At 36.3% G+C, this 24,695-nt stretch overlaps 1 protein-coding gene and 1 non-coding gene across 6 annotated transcripts in view; one reads left to right on the top strand and one right to left on the bottom strand.

Moving 5' to 3' along the window:
* The window catches only part of LOC134740986 (protein muscleblind), a 496,603-nt gene that overhangs the window by 319,898 nt on the left and 152,010 nt on the right, over positions 1-24,695 (top strand). The window lies entirely within an intron of this gene.
* Trnaa-agc (transfer RNA alanine (anticodon AGC)) lies at positions 23,626-23,698 on the bottom strand. The gene has a single exon. It is a non-coding gene; the product is annotated as a tRNA-Ala (tRNA).

Genomic DNA, 24,695 nt, shown 5'->3' with positions numbered 1-24,695 from the left:
CTAAATATGACTAAATATGATTTTAGTATTAATAGGTTTCTTACGTTTTTTTATGTAAAATGTTTGTTTTTATAATTCAATTTTAATAAAGAGCCTGAAGAATTTGGGGCTGAAAGTGAATACCTCTCAGTGTGTTTTTTCCCATGTGGACCCCAGTCATCCTCAGAGAGTCTCTTTTCTCGTTCCTCACGGCTTTACTTCCCAGCCTCAAGGAACTTAGCACTCTTTTTGTCTACTTGAAGCCGCGAATTTTCCTTCCCATTACAATTGATATATGCTTGCTAAATTTTTTTTTTTTTTTTCATAGCATATTTTCAATTTTGTTACGTATTTTTAGTCATAGTGGTGTAAAAAAAATATTTTGTTTCTTTATTTTACCAATATTGTATGGTTTATAAAAAAAGACTCGAGACTCAGAAAACTCGAGAATTCTCGAATCTCGAGAAATAAAACGGGTCGAGAAATCGGAAACCCTATTAGGCGTGACAGACTGTTATTACTCAAATTTTTGCTTTCAACTTAGTATAACGAATTACTCATAAATTAGCAGTAGGTTTGTTCTTTCAGAAGTGTGGGTATATGTACCTAATTGAGATAAGAGAAAACAGGCGAGTGGGACACCACTAATTTATATTTGTTTTGTTTCGCGTTGTAGCTTCAATAATATAAAAAGGTGATCGTGATAAATGTTGTTATAACCACAAAATGTGTAGGTATAATAATCTATGTATTGTATTCAGTCAACATACAAGTAGAGACGCTGGTTTATTTTTCCTCACAAAAAGAAGAAACCTGTTCATATAGAATGCTATATATATGATCACTCGTCAAGTTTATACATATTATCACATCAATACGGATAGGAAATTTAAAGCTGAATGTCTTAGAAAAGACGGTCTGAGCATTGACTTCGGACACCAGCCGTCACTATAATTAAATCTATATTTAGAATCGAACTTTGAAGTAAAAATTGCTCTCGTGAAATTGTTACACTATCATATTACGTGTTTTTTTTTACATTTGCCTTAAATCGAGCTGATTCGACGTACTATACTATACATACATATAACCGCTTGCGCTAAGTGAAGTTGATTTCCATTCCCTAGGTAGACGTTATCTGCCAGTGCCAGCCAATTTTAACTCCCACATTTCTTCTTAATTTCGCAAATGAGTGGTTTAATTTTATCTGGCAGCTACATTTTCCTAACATTATATTGATACACAACTATCTTAATATTTTAGGGCCTGGCCACATGTACGCGGTGCGACGTCGCCGACGCAACGCGGCGCGTTTTGCGGTGCCGCCGCCGCAACGCAGAAATCTGCGGCGCCGCTCGCCGCGACGCAAAATCTGGCGGTGCGTCGTGCGACGCCGCGCGCGGTACCGCAAAACGGTGCGCGGCGCCGCCCGCCGCAACGCAAAATCTTGCGGTGCGTCGTGCGTCGCCGCGCGCGGTGCCGCCCGCCGCAACGCAAAAATTAGGCGGTGCGACTTGCGGTGCCGCGTCCGTCGTCGCGGCACCGCATGCGGCGCCGCGCTGCATAAGTAGTAAAGAATTCGACTACCAGTGTTTGGCTGTTATTAATGAAAATGAAATAAAAATATTTTATTTCATTAATAAAAAGTTACATTACAAGGTAGTAGGTTGGGACTTCCTTTTAAGTAAGTATATTATACCTGTATCAGGAAGCCCCGCTCCTCCGTAGCAACAAGTAGTTTAAATAGTTTTGTGTGTGTGTGTGTGTGTGTGTGTGTGAGTGAGTGTGTATGTGTGTGTGTAGGTGTATGAGATCGTGTGAGTGCAGGTGGTGAGGTGATGTTCTAATCGGCACTTCTTATATATAGGTACTGTAAAGCATAGAACTATGTATCGTACTTTTCTATTAAGAAGGCGCAGAAATAAGAAGCAATTGAAAAGAAAATTTTGGGTAAACCCATGTCTTCATGTCATGAATGAAGATGGATATCATTTCAAAAGAAAATACGAGGCATTGAAGATGACTGAAAATAAATTTTATAACTATTTTCGAATGTCTGTGCCATGTTTTGAAGAACTTTTAAGCAAAATATCGCCTCTAATAAAGAAGAAACACATATTTAGAAGACCCGTTGGGCGTCTGGAGATGTTGGGAATAACAATAAGGTAAGAAATCATAACTATTTTTGTATGTAAATTATTTTTATTCTTTAGACCATAATTATTAGGTAATTATAAATAGGTAAATATAAAAAAAACATGTAGGTATATGTCTTTTTGCAAAATCAACATGATATAAGATTGCCTTTGTTAGGTATATAAAATATGTTTATACTTGTGGCTAACTAAATCGACAACTTTTATTTTTAAATCATCATTTTTATATACCTGCTAACATGACTATAATGAACTTTTTTTTTTACATACAGTTTTTTGTATAATTGTTTTACGAAAATCAAAAACTTCCATGAAATTACAGTGGAACCTCGATAAGGCGAATTCCTCGTTAACGCGAAATAAAATGCCAATGCCTTTCCCTTTCCTTCATAGTCGAAAACCTCCATAACTCGAAATATTTAACCTCACAAGACGAAGTCACCAACTATTCCCTTCACGACTATAACTCGAAAAAGATATAAAGATTGCACTTTCTCCGTTTCTACAATTACGCCTCTTTAACACTAATAATTTTTCGTGCGTTTTACCTCTGTAACTCGAATCCTCTTTAAAACGAACAAAAACCCACAAGAACCTCTCTAAGTCGGTGTCCTCTACAAGAGGAATCCTCTTCGTTAGCACGTATTTTTTGGCATTTCCCATGAGATTCGTGTTATCGAGGTTCCACTATATAATTATAACTGTAATCGTTAGGTACAGAAAATCACAACTATGTAGTTTATAATTCTAAAAATAATACCACCACCATTTTACAAAAGCTTAAGTATAATTAAATAATTATACAAATTTGTAATCACAATTAAGTCAACGTTCCATAAATAATAATATACTATAGATAGGTATATATTTTTTTTAAATCAACAATATGGTTCTAATGATTACTCACTAATTCACCAACTGTCATACAGGCTTAATATATCTTAGAAAAAATCAACAACAATCACAAACAGCTTTACTTACAAGTCAACATTCCAAAAATAATTTACACGCCTTTAGAGATAATGACAATCAGGTCGTGTTCTAAAATTCTAAAATTAATACCGCCACCATTTTACAAAATAATATTTTTTTCTTTTTTTTAATACTTAATACGAAAGTGGAGGACCCGCGCGAAATCGCAGTTTCATACAAACGTGTAGTCCTGATTTTCCTCTCTGGTTATTAACATTGTTGAAAATATTTTGACACAATTTGTTGTATAGCTATGCCCCTATGGTTAATATATATACATCAAATTATGAAAAAATATTTTCCATAATGTTAATATCTAGAGAGGAAAATGGAGAGTACGTTTGTATGGATTAGCGGCCGACCCCTTTGCTCTTGAGTATATTTTAATAATTTTGCAAATCTGTAATTACAATTTGAATATATGTATATTATATAAATCAACTATCGCTTATATAAATATGGCTATAATGAATACTTGCTAATTTACCAACTTTCATACAGGCTTAATATAGGTATCTTAGAAAAAAATCAACAGTTTTCAATGTTTTCATATAGGTACAGTCGAGTTCACAAACATTTTTAACAGGTAAACATTCGAAAAATAATAATATTATATAGGTATATATCTTATAAAAATCAACAATCGTTTATATAAATATCGCTATAATAATTACTTACTAATTCACCAACTCTCATATTAGAAAAAATTTACAGTTTTCATATAGGTACAGTCGAGTCCACAAACATCTTTACAAGTCAACATCCAAAAATAATTTACACGCCTCTAAGACAATGACAATCAGGTTGTGGGGGTAGTAATTTTGTGTAGTATAATACGTAGATTATATTATTTTACTACTACAAAAAAATCACCATTTTTATATAAACAACTAAGTTTCAATAAAATCAAATTTTAGTCGAAGTACGTACCTACTTTATTAGTTTTATATATGTGCTTCCTTTTTTTTATTATGAAAAGTCAAATTCAGATTCATTTGTCTTGTTTGATTGATTGTCGCTTTCGTTGGTCACTGGTTCGACAGGTGTTTGTAAATAATAAGGACCTGATGATGATGGGACTGTTGGTGGATAATTATTAAATGTTTGTTGGGTTCTTTGGTAACCAGAATCGTATGCTGACGAGTGGGGTCTTGGGTAACCATCTTGGTAAGATGAGTGGACTTGGTAAGATCTTTGGTATCTATTTTGAGTTGAACTATGGTAACTATTTGGTGATGGTTGGTGGAGATCAGTAAGGGCCTGTAAGACGCGACTTTGATATATTAAAGTTTGATGATCGTCTAATTTGTTTAGCGACGGTAAAATAGATTTGAAAAACGATAGATGCCTATTTTCTGTCTCTTTTAAGGCCTGAAGTATGTCGGACTCAAATTGGTCGGTCGTTTTCCTTTTCCGAGAACAAGGTTGGTACCGAGATCTGCTTGTAGTTTCATTTGTCTGGCCATCTTCGTCACTTTCTTGGTCCTCGACTATGCTCGAGTCAGTTAAATTTGCAGCATTTTTTTTAAAAACATTAGTTGCTTGTGGAAATGGTATTCTTTTACTCTCGTCGCACTAGCGCCCGATTTATTTAAGCTTTCAAGCCTTTTTGAGTATCTTGTAAAATTATCTTTGAAAACCTATAACCACACACACACACACATACAACGCACACGCACACGCACATATATAATACTAATAAAGTAGGTACGTACTTTGACTAAAATTTTATTTTATTAAAACTTAGTTGTTTATATAAAAATGGTGATTTTTTTGTAGTAGTAAAATAATATAATCTACGTATTTATACTACACAAAATTACCACCCCCACAACCTGATTGTCATTGTCTTAGAGGCGTGTAAATTATTTTTGGATGTTGACTTGTAAAGATGTTTGTGGACTCGACTGTACCTATATGAAAACTGTATTTTTTTCTAATATGAAAGTTGGTGAATTAGTAAGTAATTATTATAGCGATATTTATATAAACGATTGTTGATTTTTATAAGATATATACCTATATAATATTATTATTTTTCGAATGTTTACTTGTACAAATGTTTGTGAACTCGACTGTACCTATATGAAAACATTGAAAACTGTTGATTTTTTTCTAAGATACCTATATTAAGCCTGTATGAAAGTTGGTGAATTAGCAAGTATTCATTATAGCCATATTTATATAAGCGATAGTTGATTTATATAATATACGTATATTCAAATGGTAATTACAGATTTGCAAAATTATTAAAATATACTCAAGAGCAAAGGGGTCGGCCGCTAATCCATACAAACGTACTCTCCATTTTCCTCTCTAGATATTAACATTATGGAAAATATTTTTTCATAATTTGATGTATATATATATTAACCATAGGGGCATAGCTATACAACAAATTGTGTCAAAATATTTTCAACAATGTTAATAACCAGAGAGGAAAATCAGGACTACACGTATGTATGAAACGGCGATTTCGCGCGGGTCCTCCACTTTCGTATTAAGTATTAAAAAAAAGAAAAAAATATTATTTTGTAAAATGGTGGCGGTATTAATTTTAGAATTTTAGAACACGACCTGATTGTCATTATCTCTAAAGGCGTGTAAATTATTTTTGGAATGTTGACTTGTAAGTAAAGCTGTTTGTGATTGTTGTTGATTTTTTCTAAGATATATTAAGCCTGTATGACAGTTGGTGAATTAGTGAGTAATCATTAGAACCATATTGTTGATTTAAAAAAAATATATACCTATCTATAGTATATTATTATTTATGGAACGTTGACTTAATTGTGATTACAAATTTGTATAATTATTTAATTATACTTAAGCTTTTGTAAAATGGTGGTGGTATTATTTTTAGAATTATAAACTACATAGTTGTGATTTTCTGTACCTAACGATTACAGTTATAATTATATAGTGGAACCTCGATAACACGAATCTCATGGGAAATGCCAAAAAATACGTGCTAACGAAGAGGATTCCTCTTGTAGAGGACACCGACTTAGAGAGGTTCTTGTGGGTTTTTGTTCGTTTTAAAGAGGATTCGAGTTACAGAGGTAAAACGCACGAAAAATTATTAGTGTTAAAGAGGCGTAATTGTAGAAACGGAGAAAGTGCAATCTTTATATCTTTTTCGAGTTATAGTCGTGAAGGGAATAGTTGGTGACTTCGTCTTGTGAGGTTAAATATTTCGAGTTATGGAGGTTTTCGACTATGAAGGAAAGGGAAAGGCATTGGCATTTTATTTCGCGTTAACGAGGAATTCGCCTTATCGAGGTTCCACTGTAATTTCATGGAAGTTTTTGATTTTCGTAAAACAATTATACAAAAAACTGTATGTAAAAAAAAAAGTTCATTATAGTCATGTTAGCAGGTATATAAAAATGATGATTTAAAAATAAAAGTTGTCGATTTAGTTAGCCACAAGTATAAACATATTTTATATACCTAACAAAGGCAATCTTATATCATGTTGATTTTGCAAAAAGACATATACCTACATGTTTTTTTTATATTTACCTATTTATAATTACCTAATAATTATGGTCTAAAGAATAAAAATAATTTACATACAAAAATAGTTATGATTTCTTACCTTATTGTTATTCCCAACATCTCCAGACGCCCAACGGGTCTTCTAAATATGTGTTTCTTCTTTATTAGAGGCGATATTTTGCTTAAAAGTTCTTCAAAACATGGCACAGACATTCGAAAATAGTTATAAAATTTATTTTCAGTCATCTTCAATGCCTCGTATTTTCTTTTGAAATGATATCCATCTTCATTCATGACATGAAGACATGGGTTTACCCAAAATTTTCTTTTCAATTGCTTCTTATTTCTGCGCCTTCTTAATAACAGCCAAACACTGGTAGTCGAATTCTTTACTACTTATGCAGCGCGGCGCCGCATGCGGTGCCGCGACGACGGACGCGGCACCGCAAATCGCACCGCCAAATTTTTGCGTTGCGGCGGGCGGCACCGCGCGCGGTGACGCGCAACGCTTTGCGACACCGCGCGCGGCGACGCACGACGCACCGCAAGATTTTGCGTTGCGGCGGGCGGCGCCGCGCACCGTTTTGCGGTACCGCGCGCGGCGTCGCACGACGCACCGCCAGATTTTGCGTTGCGGCGAGCGGCGCCGCAGATTTCTGCGTTGCGGCGGCGGCACCGCAAAACGCGCCGCGTTGCGTCGGCGACGTCGCACCGCGTACATGTGGCCAGGCCCTTAGAAATAAAATAGTAGGTATCTATAAAAGTAGTTAATCATGAATATCATGATTCCACAGAGAATTACATTGTCTTAATTGCACCTAACTAGATATAAAATGTACGCTTAAATTTGTCATTAAGACAATTTCCATATGAACTGACTCCAATGTGGCACTCTCCGAACGTTCATTAGTTCCAGACTTAAAGCTCCATTTCTAATGTCAGTGCATAATGCATGTCTAATTTCACGTTTTCGACTTCTCTGCAGATTAGTGATGTGAGTTACGCGGCATAGTTTACGTAGACTGGTGCAAATAAGACAAGTATAGGTAAGCATGTACCGCGTGCGAGTTCGGTGCAAACTGTATTTGCGCGGGCGCTGGAGAAAGTGCACCGGCGCTGCTCCACTTTCCACTTTAGACAAGCGTTATATTTCGTTATAATACAGTTACACATTATATTATTCTAAGATAACTTGAAAATAAAAGACTTGCTCTGAATATGCTTGCACTAAGCAATAACGATATGCGTTCGTTTTTGTGACGATGTTATGTTACACGATACTATTGGTATACTATACCTGATATTATGTTAAAGTAGAAATCCTTGGTTGTGGTCTGATTAGTGTGTTGATATCAATTGCATTAGCTGCTGCGCAGATCGGTATCTCAGAACATGTTACTGCCAATGAACTGGTATTGCATAACGCCACAGAAACACCGGTATGTATATTTATGCTGTAATTTTCGTACTGTAATGGGCAAAGTTACTTAGTGCGTCTTAAGAAAGAGATTATGAAGTAAGTACTACTTGGGTAACTGCTTGTGGGCTAGATTTAATGTGCGTGCGGCGCCTCAAGTCTGCGACGCGACATGCTCATGAATCCTCTTGCTTTATTGCTTCTATACTATATCTTCATGTGTTTACTATAAATTCCTGTCTTCGTTCAACATGAAGAATTGTGCATTTCGGTTTTTATACTTTTTATGTATGCTAACATTGCTAACTTAATTACATAACTGTTTATTTTGCATTAACCTTTTTTTGGGTTTACTCGTATGATTGCAAATTGTTTATTGGGTTTTATTGGTATTTCGCCATTTACCTCGCACATGTTTTCTCCATCTAATTAGAAGTTTATATACCCACAGATGCTCGTATGTCGGTTGTCGTATTAGCTAGATTAGCATTAGCTAGCTTGGGCACAGCTAATTCGAGCTCTACAGACAAAATGCAGATAGCGCTGAATAACGTGTATCTAATTTATTTAGAAAACATTCGACCTCGTGTTTAAAGATCGTGCTTGCAGATATTTATCTCTAAGCCCAAAGGGTAAAAACGGGACCCTATTACTAAGACTCCGCTGTCCGTCCGTCTGTCTGTCTGTCTGTCCGTCTGTCACCAGGCTATATCTCATGAACCGTGATAGCTAGACAGTTGAAATTTTCACAGATGATGTATTGCTGTTGCCGCTTTAACAACAAATACTAAAAACAGAATAAAATAAATATTTAAGTGGGGCTCCCATATAACAAACGTGATTTTTTTGCCGTTTTTTGCGTAATGATTACGGAACCCTTCGTGCGCGAGTCCGACTCGCACTTGGCCGGTTTAATTTTTTTTATCGTATTACATGCATAATATAGGTCGAAACTGAAATCCATACTAATATTATAAATGCGAAAGTCTGTCTGTCTGTGTGTTACCTCTTCACGCTTATACCACTGAACCGATTTAGTTAAAATTTTGCGTAGAGATAGTTGGGTCTCGGGGAAGGACATAGGATAGTTTTTATCCCGAAAATCATCCCTTAAGAGGGTGAAAAGCTGGGTGGAATTGAGATAATAAATGAGTTGCCTAATATTTGTGTGCATATTATGCTCAAATTGAATGATTGCTATAAGACTTTCTCCAGGCGCTATTCTTACTCTAGCTGGGGTTACTAAGTCCACGCAGACGAAGTCGCGGGCAAAAGCTAGTAGTAGTATAAATAGTAGTGGTCTACTTGTAAAAACACAAATTAAAATATTTTCATAGAAAATAATTTAATTTGTTCGTAGATAATATAGGTCAATCAAATTGGGGAACCCTATTCAAGACACCTCTGTTTATTGATGAGTATTGTAGGTACAAGTGCCCAAGGCAAGACGAAGCTCCGATGACTTGGTCCAGGGATCTGTCCTGTTTAATCTCGGCTGCTGGAACCTCCGCTCCACTCCAAGGGAGCCATTTGCATGCACCTCGTGGGCGAGTCCGCCTACCCACGGTAACACGGCTCGTAAATTTTGTCCTTTTACTTGCAAGGAGGGTTTTTTTTTTCCCGAGAAGCAGATGCCCATTTTTCCGTAAGGGGCTAATTTATAGGATGTTGCGGCAGAAGCTATAAAAATCTTCGAATTAAAAGTCGGCGTCCGGAATGTGAGCGTTGACCTCTTTTCTAAAATTGGAGCGAAAACTCTGTTTTTATTCGTACCTGTCGGCGCCTATGGGGGGTTTGAATTTCAACTCGATGTTTTGTTTAATTAAGTTTTCGTGGTTATTGCAAAAGTTTCACGCCAGGCGAGCTCCAGTGTGAAGGACTCAATATTATGTGTTTAATAAACAATATCAGGGAGACCGAACTTTGCTAGGAAAACATATGAAAACTCAAAAATGCGCGTATTATAGAGAGAGAGATATATATATATATGACCTAGCTAGATCGATTTTTCGCCCCCGAAAATCTCCATATATATTTCATTATATATAAATATATATATATTTAGTCATAAGGTATAATTAAGCATATTATTATATTATGCATGTAGAAGTTTTACTTCGCTCAAAAGTTACGTTTATTTATTGGTTTTTTTCTCTCAGTGCACCCACCTTGACGCTTTTCTGTTTAGCCCTATGGTTGACTGGTAGAGAATGCCTATAATGGCATTAAGTCCGCCTGTTGTACACTTTTTATGTGCAATAAAGTTTAAATATATATAAAGCTAAAGTGCTTGACAGCTTGCTTAATGACCATCTCAATAAGCATGTACACTTACATGACGCGCAGTTTGGGTTTAGGGCAGGCCTGTCTACGGAGAGCGCGATCCTATGCCTTAAGCAAGCTGTCAGGTACTACAAGGATAGGAACACGCCAATATTTGCATGTTACTTGGACTTGTCTAAAGCATTTGACCTGGTGGTATACGACTTGCTGTGGGACAAGCTGACCAAAACAACGGTGTCACCGGAGTGCGTGTCCCTCCTGAAGTTCTGATACCCCAATCAGGTCAACCAAGTGAGATGGGCAGGTGAATGGTCTGACCAGTACAAATTAGAATGTGGCGTGAGGCAGGGTGGACTAACTTCTCCGATCCTGTTCAATCTGTATATTAATGAGTTGATTGAGGAGTTGAGCAGCATGCATGTCGGATGCCATATAGACGGTGTTTGTGTAAACAACATAAGTTATGCTGATGACATGGTGCTGCTCGGCCCCTCGATCAATTCCATTAGAAAACTGGTTTGTAGATGTGAGACCTATGCTGCTCGGCATGGTCTTAGGTATAACGCAAATAAAAGTGAGATGATGGTTTTTAAAGCTCGCAAATTTAACCCTCAAAGTATACCTACGATCATGCTGAGTAGTGTGCCTCTCAAAATAGTTAGCAAGTTTAAATATCTGGGTAACAGAGGAGTTGGATGATGACCTAGATATAGAAAGAGAAAGAAGAGCCTTAGCAATCAGGGGCAACATGCTCATCCGTAGATTTGCAAAATGTTCAAGGGAAGTTAAGCTCACACTCTTTAAAGCATATTGTACATCTTTTTATACATGCAGTCTATGGGTGAAGCATACGAAGCGTGTTTATAACGCGCTTCGTGTTCAGTTTAATAATATCTTCAGGATGTTGCTCAAGCTGCCTCGCCGCTGTAGTGCGTCAGGCATGTTTGCCGAGGCGCACACGGATGGCTTCCATGCCATCAGACGCAAGAGGGTAGCCTCTTTGCTGAGACGAGTGAGAGGCAGCAGTAACAGCCCTATATTAAGGCACTGGGCTAATATTGTAATAGGCAGTACAAATTAATAAAGTAAGTAAGTAGGTATTTGTTTGTATTTGTTTTTGTTTTTATGGCTAGCTCTTAATTATGTAAATGTTGTAAATGTTATAATTAGACTAACACTTAGTTTATAGGTTCCCTAGTTTAAGTATCACTAACAAAATATGGATGTTTTGAAAGTCTGAATTAAATTATTTTTATTTTATTTTTATTTTATTTATTTATATAGCAAATTTCATCGAAATCGTTAGAGCCTTTTCCGAGATCCCCGATATATATATATATATACAATTAGAATCAGAATCAAATATTTTATTCTTGATAACTGATAAACTATAAACTGAAATTACATACAGAAGTAGAACTACTAAACCTATACTGCCGCCTTAAGGAGAAAAACCATAAGTGACAATTTTTGCGAAATTGAGTTATTGACACCCTCGAAATCAGGAAGAAAAATGTGATTTTTCTATCTAGCAGTTATTTCTTTATCTCTAACAGGTCAAGATTTAGACAAGCATAACTACACGCCATTTTGGTAAAGTTAGTTCCTTTTTGAGAAAGAAAAAGCATAAGTATATATTCATAGACAGAAAAGTACTAAAGTGACGACTTGTGTTTTTTTTCCCTTTTGTGTTGAATTTAAGCCCAACATCTATTTCATAAGAAGAAAAACCATAGTTTAGTATTACATAAAATTTCTATGTAAAAAACCCTTAAGTTGACAAAAATGTTCATTTTTGTTAGTAAAAAAATATTATTAGTCATAACTCTTGGAACCTAAAAAACATAAGTTGCACGTTATGTTTTTTCTGTCTCGTATGACTCTTCCTTATGCTTTTTCTGCTTAGTGTCGGTTTCAAAAACAGTGAACTTGTGGTTTATTTCTAAAACATTGTTGTCAGTTATGCTTTATCAGGCTAGTAGGTTGGCCCCCTCCGGTCTCCTCAAAGACAGATTTCGGGCGGTTCACTTGGCGCGCGCGGCTTGATCGGTTTTTTTCCTTTGGAAGACGTTGCGAGTACGACGCAGTATGCACGTATTAATACTCCTGCCTATTTTGAAAAACATGAGAAGTGTTAACGTGTCCGCATTCCGCATTCTGTTTCAACCTTAGATTTTAATACAAAAGGACATTTTTGCAGGGAAAAATTTTGGTTTCAGTTTCAGGGTTATATTTGCCTTTTTAAAACTACCCCAGCCTGGTTCAAATACAAAAGAGCTCTTTTTTTTATTTTCTCTAGATACGCCTAGCTGTTTAGTTGGAACATCTAGACACGCGGCAGCATGTCCAGTCAAGTTAAAAGAAAAAGCAGCAACCGTGTGTAATATTACACAAACCATTTCGAGCTACTTTTGACCCCTTCATAACTTGAAACCTTTATATAACCTGCACATATGAAAATTGGCACATTTATTCAAGCCTATTATATTTAGCTTGTCTAGAATACGAAATTTGGGTTGGGTATATTTGGAGCACCTAATGGCAATGTGACATAAATGTTACTATTTAATTTTGTTATCAAGAGAGAGACCTTTTTTTCTTCCGAAATGTCATGTAATAACTTGTAATTATAACAATTCAGTTGTTCATCGTAACTCCTCCAATTTCCACCACAAAATTTTTCTAAACTCGTAATACGGAGCATGACTGGTGTGACATCTTTATGTTTTTGGTTTTTTCTTATTCTGGAAGCAATTTTCGTAAGTCGACGATACTCCGATTTGAACCTGGCGATGATCGTAATTGTTTTATGAGTTGCGATAATGTATCCTTTGTTAATTCTTGTATTACCACTTGCAATTTTTATTTTAAATTCCTCTAGTAGTGACATTATCGATCTTTAGATTGTACCTCATTTTCATTACATTATTACCTAAAGATCTCTAAAAGCATCTGTACTTAGTGGAATCTAATTCTAATAAATTTGAGTTTTGTGTTACATTATTACTATTATTATGGGTATCTCAAAGAATTAGTAATTACTTAGTGCAATCAAATTGTGGTTAATTTTAGTTTTGTGTTACATTATTACTCAAAGATTTCTAAAAGTATCTTATTTGTTTTCTTTTAATAAATAATTTTGATTCCTCATCGTATTTTTATGAATTCGTTTAACGAGAAAAATCATAATTTGATTACTTTAACTAAGTAAAAAAACCACAAAGTACCCAATTGTGCTTTTTCAGCTTCTAGATCGATTAGTAACATAAGCACAACTGTGTACTTGTGCTTTTATTTCTTAGACATCGTAGTGCAAAACTAACACAAAAAACATAAGTACGCACTTATGTCATTTAATCTTAGTAAAGATATTTTTATTCTATTTGTTTTACGAGGTAGTAACTATTTTTTCTAAATAACTTATTTAAATAAATAGATAATCGAATAATTTATAATGCATAAAAATTCTACACTATTACTTTGTTCATTAACAAACGTTTCAACTTTGTACTTAGAATTTAACCTATTTGAACAGGAGCGCAAAGTTTTTTGGCTTTTTCTCGAAACTTACTTTTTGTCAGTTATGGTTTTTTTCCTTGAGACGGCAGTATAAGCATTTAGATAGATAGATATATACAAGAATTGCTCGTATAAAGGTATAAGATAATACTAATAAGCGAAGAGATCAAATAGATAGTGACGGCCAAAGTCGCTAAATATATCGGAACACATCATTAATTATTTCTATGGTAACAAAGGTGTGTTACGGCCACTTTGGCCGTCATTATATATTTGATGCTATCTGTACTATGAGTAGGCATTAGGTGATTAGGCGACTATGTACCTATATAGTTACAGGTTGAAGGTACAAATATTTTTCTATCTCAGGATCAAATATTTTTGCGCATATCTCCAAACTAACTTCTAATTCATTACAATACTAATAAGATGTGTCAAATTTAAGACAAATTGTTGTTTCGATTTTCACCCAACCGGGATTTGAACCCAGTACTACAAGTTTCGTAGGCAGGGTCGCTATCACTACTGGCTAGTCTAAAGTGGCTGTTAAAAATAGAATTGTCTGGTTGTAATTGAGAGAGTAACGAACGAAGTAACGAGCTCGGGATCGATACAATCGGAAAGACCATTCGCGGCATGGTCTCGATTCACTTTCTAGTTAACGGGCTCTATTGTTAGTCTCCTCTAATGCATCCAATGTAAATGTCATTCTTCGTGGAAATTACTTATCGGAAAATGGATTTTTAGACTGTTATTTTTTGCGAGAATAGCCTTGCAATGGGGAGAGCTAAAATGGAGATAAGTAGTTAGTGACATTTTAATTTACAAAACACTACACAGTAAAAATTGTGAACTGAAAGTCAGAAAATAATTGCAAATTATTTAATTAGTGTAAAAAGTCTTTTCGTCTAGCACCCATAGTACAAGCTTTGCTTAGTTTGGGGCTAGGTTGATGAGATGTCCCCTAATATTTATTTATTTATTTTTATTTATTTCTATATTTTATTATGTGTTCAGTCAGTATTACTTGAATAAATAAGGTACAATGGAAAAAATAACAGTAGTTAGCAGTAAAATACATTAATAAGGATTGGATTAATATTACCTACTGTGCTAATGCTGAATGTCGTGCTGTGCGTCGCGGAAAGTCCTTTTTTCTGAAAAATCCTCATTACAAGAGTACGTTACTAATCTATATTCACACTACTACTAGTGTTGTAGGTACTGGTATTTAGCAAATGAACACGTTTTATTCTAAGAAAAGACCATTGCGTTTATGTTACAGTGGTCGATGTTGCAATAACCGCACTGACTCATACTTTTGGCTATTACGGCTTCAAGGCTATAAGTGAGCCACTGCATATTGCCCGAGTTAAATAGTTTCCACTGCTATCAAATTGCAGTATTAAACAAGATTGTAACTTGGTCGGCGTTGAAATTAGGACCTTCGCAAACTACTGACCTCTTATTTAATTATACAACTGTTTCAATAATCTCATGTTCTCGCTTCGGTAGTCAGTTAGTTAGGCTTGGAGTTGGAATTGGTTTAGTTAGGTGATTTGTTTAGCGACGGTTTGCATGGTATACAAAAGAATTGAATGCCACGCTGCCTAAGTGGGAGAAAACAAAGAAGCACACCCTTAAAACAGATTCACGGACCGCGACGAGGAGACTCACTCGATTACTCAGCGTGTAATTTTGTATCAGGCCGGAGACTTGAGTAATAAGTCTATCAATAAATATTTATAGGAGACACGTTTTCGTGCGGTCGCTCCGCACCGACGAACACTAAAACAACTCTAGGCTGTCTAACTTTTAACTTTGTTAGCGATGAAACAATCCCAAATCAGCTTAATTTAGGTACCTATTTTGTATCCGCTTTTTGTGCAGATATACCGATTTATTTCGTAGTTGTAGTCGTACACATAGTTTCGAATATCTATGTAGTCCATATAGACTTCCCACGGCTGTTATACGTGGTGGGACAGAAAACAAAAATACGTTAGCATAGTTTTGGTTGAAAAATGATTTATTATGGGGTTGTAGAGAATTTCTGACAGTTGACAGAAACAGATAGCAAACGGACACTGAAGTGTTTTGTATGTTTATTTATTTCGTATTTTTTTTGCTGAAATCTTAAACCCCAATACAGTTTACGAAGTATAAAACGAGGAATATAAATAAATACATACCAACCTTCTTACTCAGTCTGTTGAACAGACTGTTATGACTACGTCATTCGTATCAAATAAAAAGCGTTGCTCAAGGACTCACGGTTAGTCATCTGGCCAGCCATCAAGTAAATTTAAGGCGTAGTTTCTATTTGTAGCCTAAATCTGATACGATGCGTTCGCAAACAGATTAGTTGGCATGCAATTAGAGTGCTAGGCTTGCGGTGCCCGCTAAGTGCCACCCGGCGGATGACGCCTTCGTGTTTGCTCACCGTCGAAGTGGACGTTTAGCGATCACCTCTCTAATAGGCTTTGTTCGTTTATAGCTCGCTGAATCATTAATTACCCTGGACCAAACCTAACCACAATGACTAAAATTGATTAGTTGAAGCTATAAAGAATAGGGTATTTTGTATTAAAATTGATTGCGAGTTTACGTAAAAATACCTTGACACTTTTTTACTGCGGCAATTTGTTGATAATTTTAACAAACGTTTGCGTTTGTGTATCATCGCAAAAAGAACGTTTTTCTACTGCCAAAGTGGGTGTATCTGAGTATAAGGCCTATACCGAAAAAAAAACTGTAAATTTCAAACGGCTGTAATTTTATTTCCAAGCAAGATGAGGACAGCTTTCTAACCGCAGTTAAAAGTCCTATTATTAAATTATATATTATTATTATTATTTAATTATATAAATAATTCTGGTTTTACGCCACGCGACGTTACACCGGTGAATAGATCACTGAAATTTAATCTTTTCCAAATGGTAAGAAAATTTTCAACATCCTCCATGCTTGCTTTCGATACACCTAAAATTACCTCGAAGTTTCGTGAATTTCATAATATAAATAAATAATTTTGTACGTTGTCTCTTGAACAGAGGTCTCGAACCGGCAGACCTCTAGGAACAAGTGGCCCTAGGTACCTAGGACCTAGGACCATCAGAAAGATAGAAATTGCGCTATATTTATCGTGAAAAATTGGGGTACTTATGCGGCTTAAGTAAAACGAACTATAAAGAAACATAGTATATAGATTCTTACAAAAGTTAGGATAGCTAAAGTAACCGAAAATTTGCGTTATTAATTTCTGGGCCAAGTCGAAAATCATACAATTTCCTTCGTACAAAAAGTCGCATTTTGTAATAGACGATGAGCAAAGTAAGACCACCATGCGTCTTGCAGTGCCGTTCTCTCGACTATTCATGCGCTCAAATCAAGAGTGTATTAAAAGAGAAGGATAAAACAGACAAAAATTTTTAACAACTCCAGCAGGTGTTGGGATGGTGCAGGCAAATATGAAAAACAGCTCCGTAAAAAGATGCCACTGAATGCGCTAGGGAAAAGCTTATATCTCCTGCAGAAAATGTAATACTAAAAAAAACTACTCCATATTCTAGTAATCCTAAATTCCAAAAAATCCTTATCAATTGCATCAGTTTTTTTTTCAGTTGAAGTTTAGTTTTATTTCGGTACACCCCTTAAGTACGTTTTGTTTTAGTTACACGTTCGCTGTTGCAAATAGTGAGACTTGTAATTAACCATACTTTGTATCGCGTTTTTCGGCCCAGTACCGCAGTGTGCGTCTTAAATGATTGTAGTTTTGTTTTTAATGTCATTTTGTAAGATACGTGTAAGTAAGAAAAGCATTTCTAAAAATGATTTGGCAACGTACATACCTATTTCTGGTCCTGCCTGTATTACACATAATTTCATTACTTAAATCTGGACGGCAATTGACGACTTAGGCTGGGTTAGAAAGGAAAACTTCGCAAGGAAAAAGGAATATTTCCGTCATGGTCTATAAGAGTCGGAATTAGTAAAAACTACTGCCGAATATAATTATTGAGATCAGTAACTAAGAAGCCCGATCGCTCTTTTAGAACCCTACCACAATCGAGTAAAAATGGGAAAAAGAATAAAAAATATAAGAATACTGTTGGACCGTTATACTGTTCACTTTTTCTACAATAGTCCCAATGCCTGCTGCGACCGGTTCATGGGTGTCTATTGTTTCGCCTGTAAACGGGTTCCAGCAGGCGTTCTACATGACATTAAAGCTCTCCAAGGGGCCTCTACGTGTTGTATCTACCCACGCAAGCCTATCAAAAAACCGCGATTTATAGGCCCGTGCAATCCAAGAAGAATACTTTCAGTGTGACTGGTTTTACAGAAAATAAACCAGATATTAATCATAATTAGGGTTTGAAATCCGAAATATCCGGATATCCGTCAAGTATAAGATCCGGATCCAACGTCTCACAGGATCCGAATATTTCGGATCTCACGGATCCGTTCAATATGGTCATAGACAACACGGACAGAAACAATTTTCGAATGAAATTTATAAATGATTTCGTACATTTTGGCATCCAAATGTTTTATGTACTATTTTATTAACTGACTTCAAGATTTCAAAGGAGGAGGTTCTCAATTCGGTTGTATGTTTTTTTTTTATGTTTGTTACTCTATAACTCCGTCATTTCTGGACCGATTTTGAAAATTCTTTTTTTGATTTTAAGTATATAGATACAGATTGGTCCCGTTTTTGTCAAAAAGCAGTTCTGATGATGAGACCCACGAGGAACCGAGGGAACTCCTCAAATGTGAAAGGCATACATATAGTGATTTTTGTATTTTCATCAACAAATCAAGCATTTACATTTAAAAAAGTGACATTTGATGAAGTGGAACTGCTGATGATGATCAGAATGGAACTCTTCAATGACACATAGTTTACGTTTGGCGATTTGTTCTCTTCGTTATGGACCCAGACCCCAACTCGGACCCGGACCCGGACCGAACTCTGACCCAAACTTGGACCCGGACAGACGGACACGGACCCGGACTCGACTCGGATCCGGACCCACACCCGGACACGGAAATGCTACTAGTAAAGTGGGTTAGGTGGGTGGGTGTTTTTTGAACTGCGATTCTCACAGAACAGAACTGCTATCAGAAAAGTAGGTTAGGTTAGAGCTGTGACCCTAAATGCTATCAGAAAAGTAGGTTAGGTTAGGTTAGAACTGCGACCCTTACAAAAACGAAATGCTACTAGAAAAGTGGGTTGTTTTACCTCCTTTTCTACGTAATTAAGCAAAATATGCTGTCTTTTTCATTTCATTGTCTGGAATATAAGAGTGCACCATCAACAATAAGTGAGCTTTCAGCGACATCCCCCCTTGAAGTCGGTTTTTCTTTCTTAAAAAATATTTTATTCAAATATTACAGCACATCAAGCTAGGTATCACCCGATAACTTGATAAAACAAATAGTATTTGTTGCTTAAACTAAGCCGTAGTAACAGTTTATAAAGTAGCCACCTGACTACCTCCTGACTGGAATAACGGTAATTATTGTTATGTTTAAAGTAATTATTAGTCTGTGCGGAAAGCGAAGAGTCGTCAAATGTAAGGGAAACCATACATTCTACGACTTTTCTCTTTCCGCACAGACTCTACCAGGCTTTCGCTCAGTCGCCTGTAGGTCATCTACCTATAATATCATTAGTGCTTGTGCGTTTGTTATCACTGATTTTTTTGTGTATTGTCGTGTCAGTTCCCCATCTACTGTTAAAAGAAAATAACATGTGGTACTAAGTAAATTTGAAATTTATTTATAAACTTTGATCACTATTTTGCAATAACTAACAGGATTTCTATTAGTTATACAGGACCGGCCAATAATATATCACCTTTGAGTGTTTTTGTATGTGCTTGTATAGAGTAAACAATACCTATAGGTTATAGTTTGTAGATTGCCTATTTGACTAGTCATTTTATACAAATATATGACAAATATTGCAATGAAATACGGTGAATTACAATAGGATACTCAGCATATAACTAAAAAACTCTAGTAAAAAAATGAAGTTAACAATACATTTAAAAAAAAAACTCTATGAAAAAAAACCATTACACGAAACCAATTTTTCTTATTGCCCGTACAAAAGAATACTACTAGACTACCTAAAACAGTGAGGTGGAAGTCACTCACAAATATATAAAAAAAGTTATACCGTAAAAACATGGTGATATATACACATACCCCATAGTGGGTCGGTACTGTATACACATACGTAATATGTATAATAGAAGATCGTTGTAATGCAGACTGCATGAATTAGCTAGATAATGTTTCTGACTGTCTTTCAAAGTATGTAAGCTTTTTAATAAGTGTAATTTTTATCAAACCGGTATATGAAAGAGGTACATATTTCAAAATATTTATCAGTATGGTTTTTACTCACTATTATTTTTAGTAGGTACATATTTGACAAACTTTTCGTCTAAGGAGTAAATGTAACTTACTCCATTTTCATGCCATTTTGTGAGTTTAATTGACTTTTTTTACTAAAAATAGTGATTTTTTGACCAAATCCTTATAGAACATAACCTTTTTTTATATACAGATCCGTATTATCTGAATTATCCGCATAATGGGATCCGTCAAATTTTAAGATCCGAAACATCCGGATCCGAAAAATTGGCGGATCTTGCAAACCCTAATCATAATAAAAAGCAACATTAACGCGCCTCGCAAAAATAAAGCAACATTCAACACCATTAAATAAGATAAGCGAGTAGCTATCGATGTATAGATGGTATCGCAATGTTATGATTGAAATACATTTAATGTAAGGATTTATGTTGCAGAGTTCAAGTGCTCCACATGGCAGACAGAATGCGACTAATTAGTAGCATACATAGACGTACAGGTCGCCATTAAGTTGTATTTAAGAGCAATCACCTTGCAGCGGGGGCGAGCACCGAGCACGTGGGCTCGTTGCCAATGAACTTGAAACGACGAATGCCTCGCATGCTAATATTGCTAAGCCTACCGCGGAGTGTATTGATGCCCCCCCTTGCAAGAGACGAATATAGTGTTTTATGCTGGCACCACATTTCTCCTTATTTGGCAAATATTCATGTTGCATCTCTTTCCTTTGACATACAAAACAAAGGATGCAACACGAATATTTGCCAAATACAGCGATGTGTGGTGCTGGCATTACCCTTATTCACGCATAGCCACCAATACCAACAGTCACCAACATACAACATATATTCGAATTTCAATCCGGAAGTTAATTTGATATTTGTTTTCTCTAGCTTTTCGGTGACGCTGTAACATCGTGAGGAAACCTGCATATAGCGCTTTAGGTCAGAGTGGGGACTACAGCCCAATCTCTCTTGTGGCGTGAGGCCTGTGGAGCACGTATGTAAGTTGAGATTATTGGCTAAACTACCTTAAAATTCAGTCGTTTCAGGTTAACCAAATAAACACCAACTGTTGGCTTTATGCAAAAAAATAGGTATAATAATTAACATAATGTAACGTGTGGTTTGAAATAACTAACAAGCAGCAAGCCTTGCGCTCCATAAAACCATAAAGTCCCTGATTTATCTTAACCGCCTGTTTGTTTGCATCCGTATGGGGATAATGTCTCTGAAAAAGGTATCAAACGTAATTAAAGTGTTAAGTTGATGTTACAATGGGAGAGAAGCTAGGTACTTACTTACCCAATGACTAATCAGTATACATTGCAGCACAAAAAAGTAATTGTGTGTGTAAGTAGGCACAAATAAATGTATTTAATCTGAGGTTGTGATAATGTTATTCAAGTAGTTTACTTTTCGCAAATGAGGTTATCAACATCGTAAATATAAATTGAAAATTGAACCAGGCAGCAAAACGGTAGATGAAATAATATGGAGACTTAGTTATATGATTCTAACAAAATTCAAGGGTACGTAAAAGCTGAAAATTTATGTCATATCCGTGGCATCCATTTCCCAGCAGCACGCAAATTTTATGGCTGTTACGGAGTTACGGACACGCACGACATATTATCGTCAAATTATTAAAAATAAGGCCTTTTATGAATGTCTTACTTGTAGGGAAATATCAAAATATCAAAATTGGAAAATTTGCTATTTGCGTTAATATAGGCAAAGATAGATATAACTTGATTTGTATGTCTCGATACCTCATACCTCGTTGTGTAAATCAGAAAATTATTTGGCAATGTTAAACTAGATTACACTTATTAGATATATGCCAATAATCTGTATATTCTGCGTTTTCAATTAAAGTATATTTAATGTATTGCCATCCAAAATTGTTTCCAACATGTTACTTCTTGTCTGCAAACGTTACTCACCGGTTTTGAATAATTGTGTTTTTATGGAATAGTGACTAAATTAGGATCGAGTTAATTGCTACGCGTGGGTGCGGCGACGATTCTGTTCCTCCACTTGGTGTTTAGGTATCGATTAGTTAAGAATCCGCGCCCATGGGCTAACTTATGTCATTTGGCCGGGAGTCAAGGCCATCGCTGCGCGGCGCGCCGGTGCCGGCCCGGCCTTATTTGGAGATTGGTGGGCGCCAGTTTTACGACTGCCTTTTTTCCTACGACCCGTTTCCATGTTGGCTTGTTGGCTACAGTTTAGATAAAACATCTGTATGTGACCTGTAGACAGACCGTCGCGTCTCGTTCACCATGTGCCAAGGGCGGCGATAAACTTTTCAAAATCATTTAATTGAATTAGTAATATCTTAAAAAATAATTGACCCATTTCTTTTACTGCATAAAATGAGTACTTAACTGGCCCATTTTCACGGGCTGTTTTTATCGTACTGCCACAGAGGGGTAGCGGAACATTCGGAAATGTAAACTATTCGTGACGGTAACGGGCCCTGTTGGCTGGAAAAATGGAACGTGACATTTTAAATTTGGCTCGTTGCTCGCGACATTAATCTGGCGCGTCGTCGCCCTCGCCGTGCCGTGCGTGGCCTAATCCGCGTTCCCAGAACGACCCGGGAAGATGGAAAAATCTCGAAAGACTCACATCAAATTACCAGCTTTAAAGCGTAGTAAATTCCCTTGGGCCCTAGATGACACATCTTGTCTTTTAGGAACGCCCCTAAATAACGCGGCGGTGTCCTTTGGGAAGTTTGTAAGGTTCACGCGCATACGTGCTTTTGTCATACTTTTGTCGAGTTTTACCTACGACGTGCCGCGCACATCGATTGAGTTCCGATAGCGCGTACACACACAACTTTACTAATTCTTTTTAAAGTTTTTAGGGGAACACAAAAGTTGGGACCCTTGTTACCGTTAAAACATTTCCTAGGTAGCTACATTTTTAATTCGCTTAAGTATGTCACAGTAAATCCCTTTGTTTTCCTGTATTTGAAGTAGTTGACCCAAAGGTTGGGTTGTTATTAAGGGTCACTGAATCCCTGCCATAATTGGATTATCTTAGATTATTCACTATCCATGGATAACCTTTATAAGTTCTTATTCAGAATATTTAAGTATGACTACATAGATATTTTCTATCGTTACTTTAGAGTTTAGAATGTATTGATACATCCAATGCACGAATTTAATTATTCAATAATGTGACATATAATATCTCAAGATGCTGTCAATAGCCAATGACCTTGAAATTGGCGCCACTTAAAACTTATATTAAAAAAAGTGTTTGTCACAGGAAAATAAAAAAATTGACTTTATATAAATGTTTTCTCCTAGACCTTGTATGTAAATTATTGGGCCGAATTGGTTTGATGAAAGAATTGCGAAGTTAAGCTTAGAAATAAATTAAGTGGAAAATTTACTTTCTTGGGTAGGACTCGAACCCACGACCACTGGTTCGCTAGCCCAGTGCTCTTCCATCTGAGCTACCAAGACGTCGCCCAACACAGCAATTATATGGGCCTTTCAGGGAGGCCTATTAGCCAGTCCAGTGGTCGTGGGTTCAAGTCCCACCCAAGACAGTAAATTTGGCAATTTTGAATTGATTTTCTAAGCTGGCATCGTACGCAGGGCGTTTCTGCTTGATACAAAATTAATTGCGAAGTTAAAAAAAACAGTTTCAAGTAAGTAGGTATTGAGGTGTTTTTTTTTTTTAGTTTACATATGACTTGTTGCCTTTTTGTGACTTAGTCTGTAATTAACACAAACTGGAAAACAAACACCACAATAGCAATTACTGCCGACCCCTCCAAACCCTCCAACCTAACAAACTACGTCAAATAGCGAAGAATTCGAAAAACACGAACAAAACAGTATACAACAAGCACGTAAAAATAAAGCACACATTTCAGCACCTCTAACTATCTTCCAATCCGGCTGGTCACCGTGGAACATCAAGGCCAACACCCTCCAAACTAGTCCAAACAAAACTAAACTACATACATATTAACGTATAACGTCATATCAGCATATCAATGTCTAATTGAACTCAACGAAGCTCTGAAAAACGTGAAATATGGCACTTAAAATACATGTTCTTACTTAAGAAGACACAAGAAGATAGTGCAACAACTATTATAATGAAGATTAAAGACCACATATAATCACTTAAAACCACATAAATTGCCTGTAACTAATATATTTTTAGGACAAACAGTCCAGTTAGGTAGGTCCAACTTCGAGAAAGAGGTCACTCGTCGAATCCGACTCGGTTGGGCAGCGTTCGGGAAGCTCCACAGTATCTTTTCGTCCAAATTGCCGCAGTGTCTTAAGTCTAAAGTCTTTGACCAGTGTGTGTTGCCAGTGATGACATACGGATCTGAGACGTGGGCGCTAACGATGGGCCTCATAAGAAGGCTCAAGGTCACGCAAAGGGCAATGGAGAGAGCTATGCTCGGGGTTTCTCTGCGTGATAGAGTCAGAAATGATGATA

Source organism: Cydia strobilella, chromosome 4 (assembly GCF_947568885.1).
Source record: "Cydia strobilella chromosome 4, ilCydStro3.1, whole genome shotgun sequence".
NCBI classification, from domain to species: Eukaryota; Metazoa; Arthropoda; class Insecta; order Lepidoptera; family Tortricidae; genus Cydia; species Cydia strobilella.
This window is presented reverse-complemented; position numbering and strand designations above follow the sequence as displayed.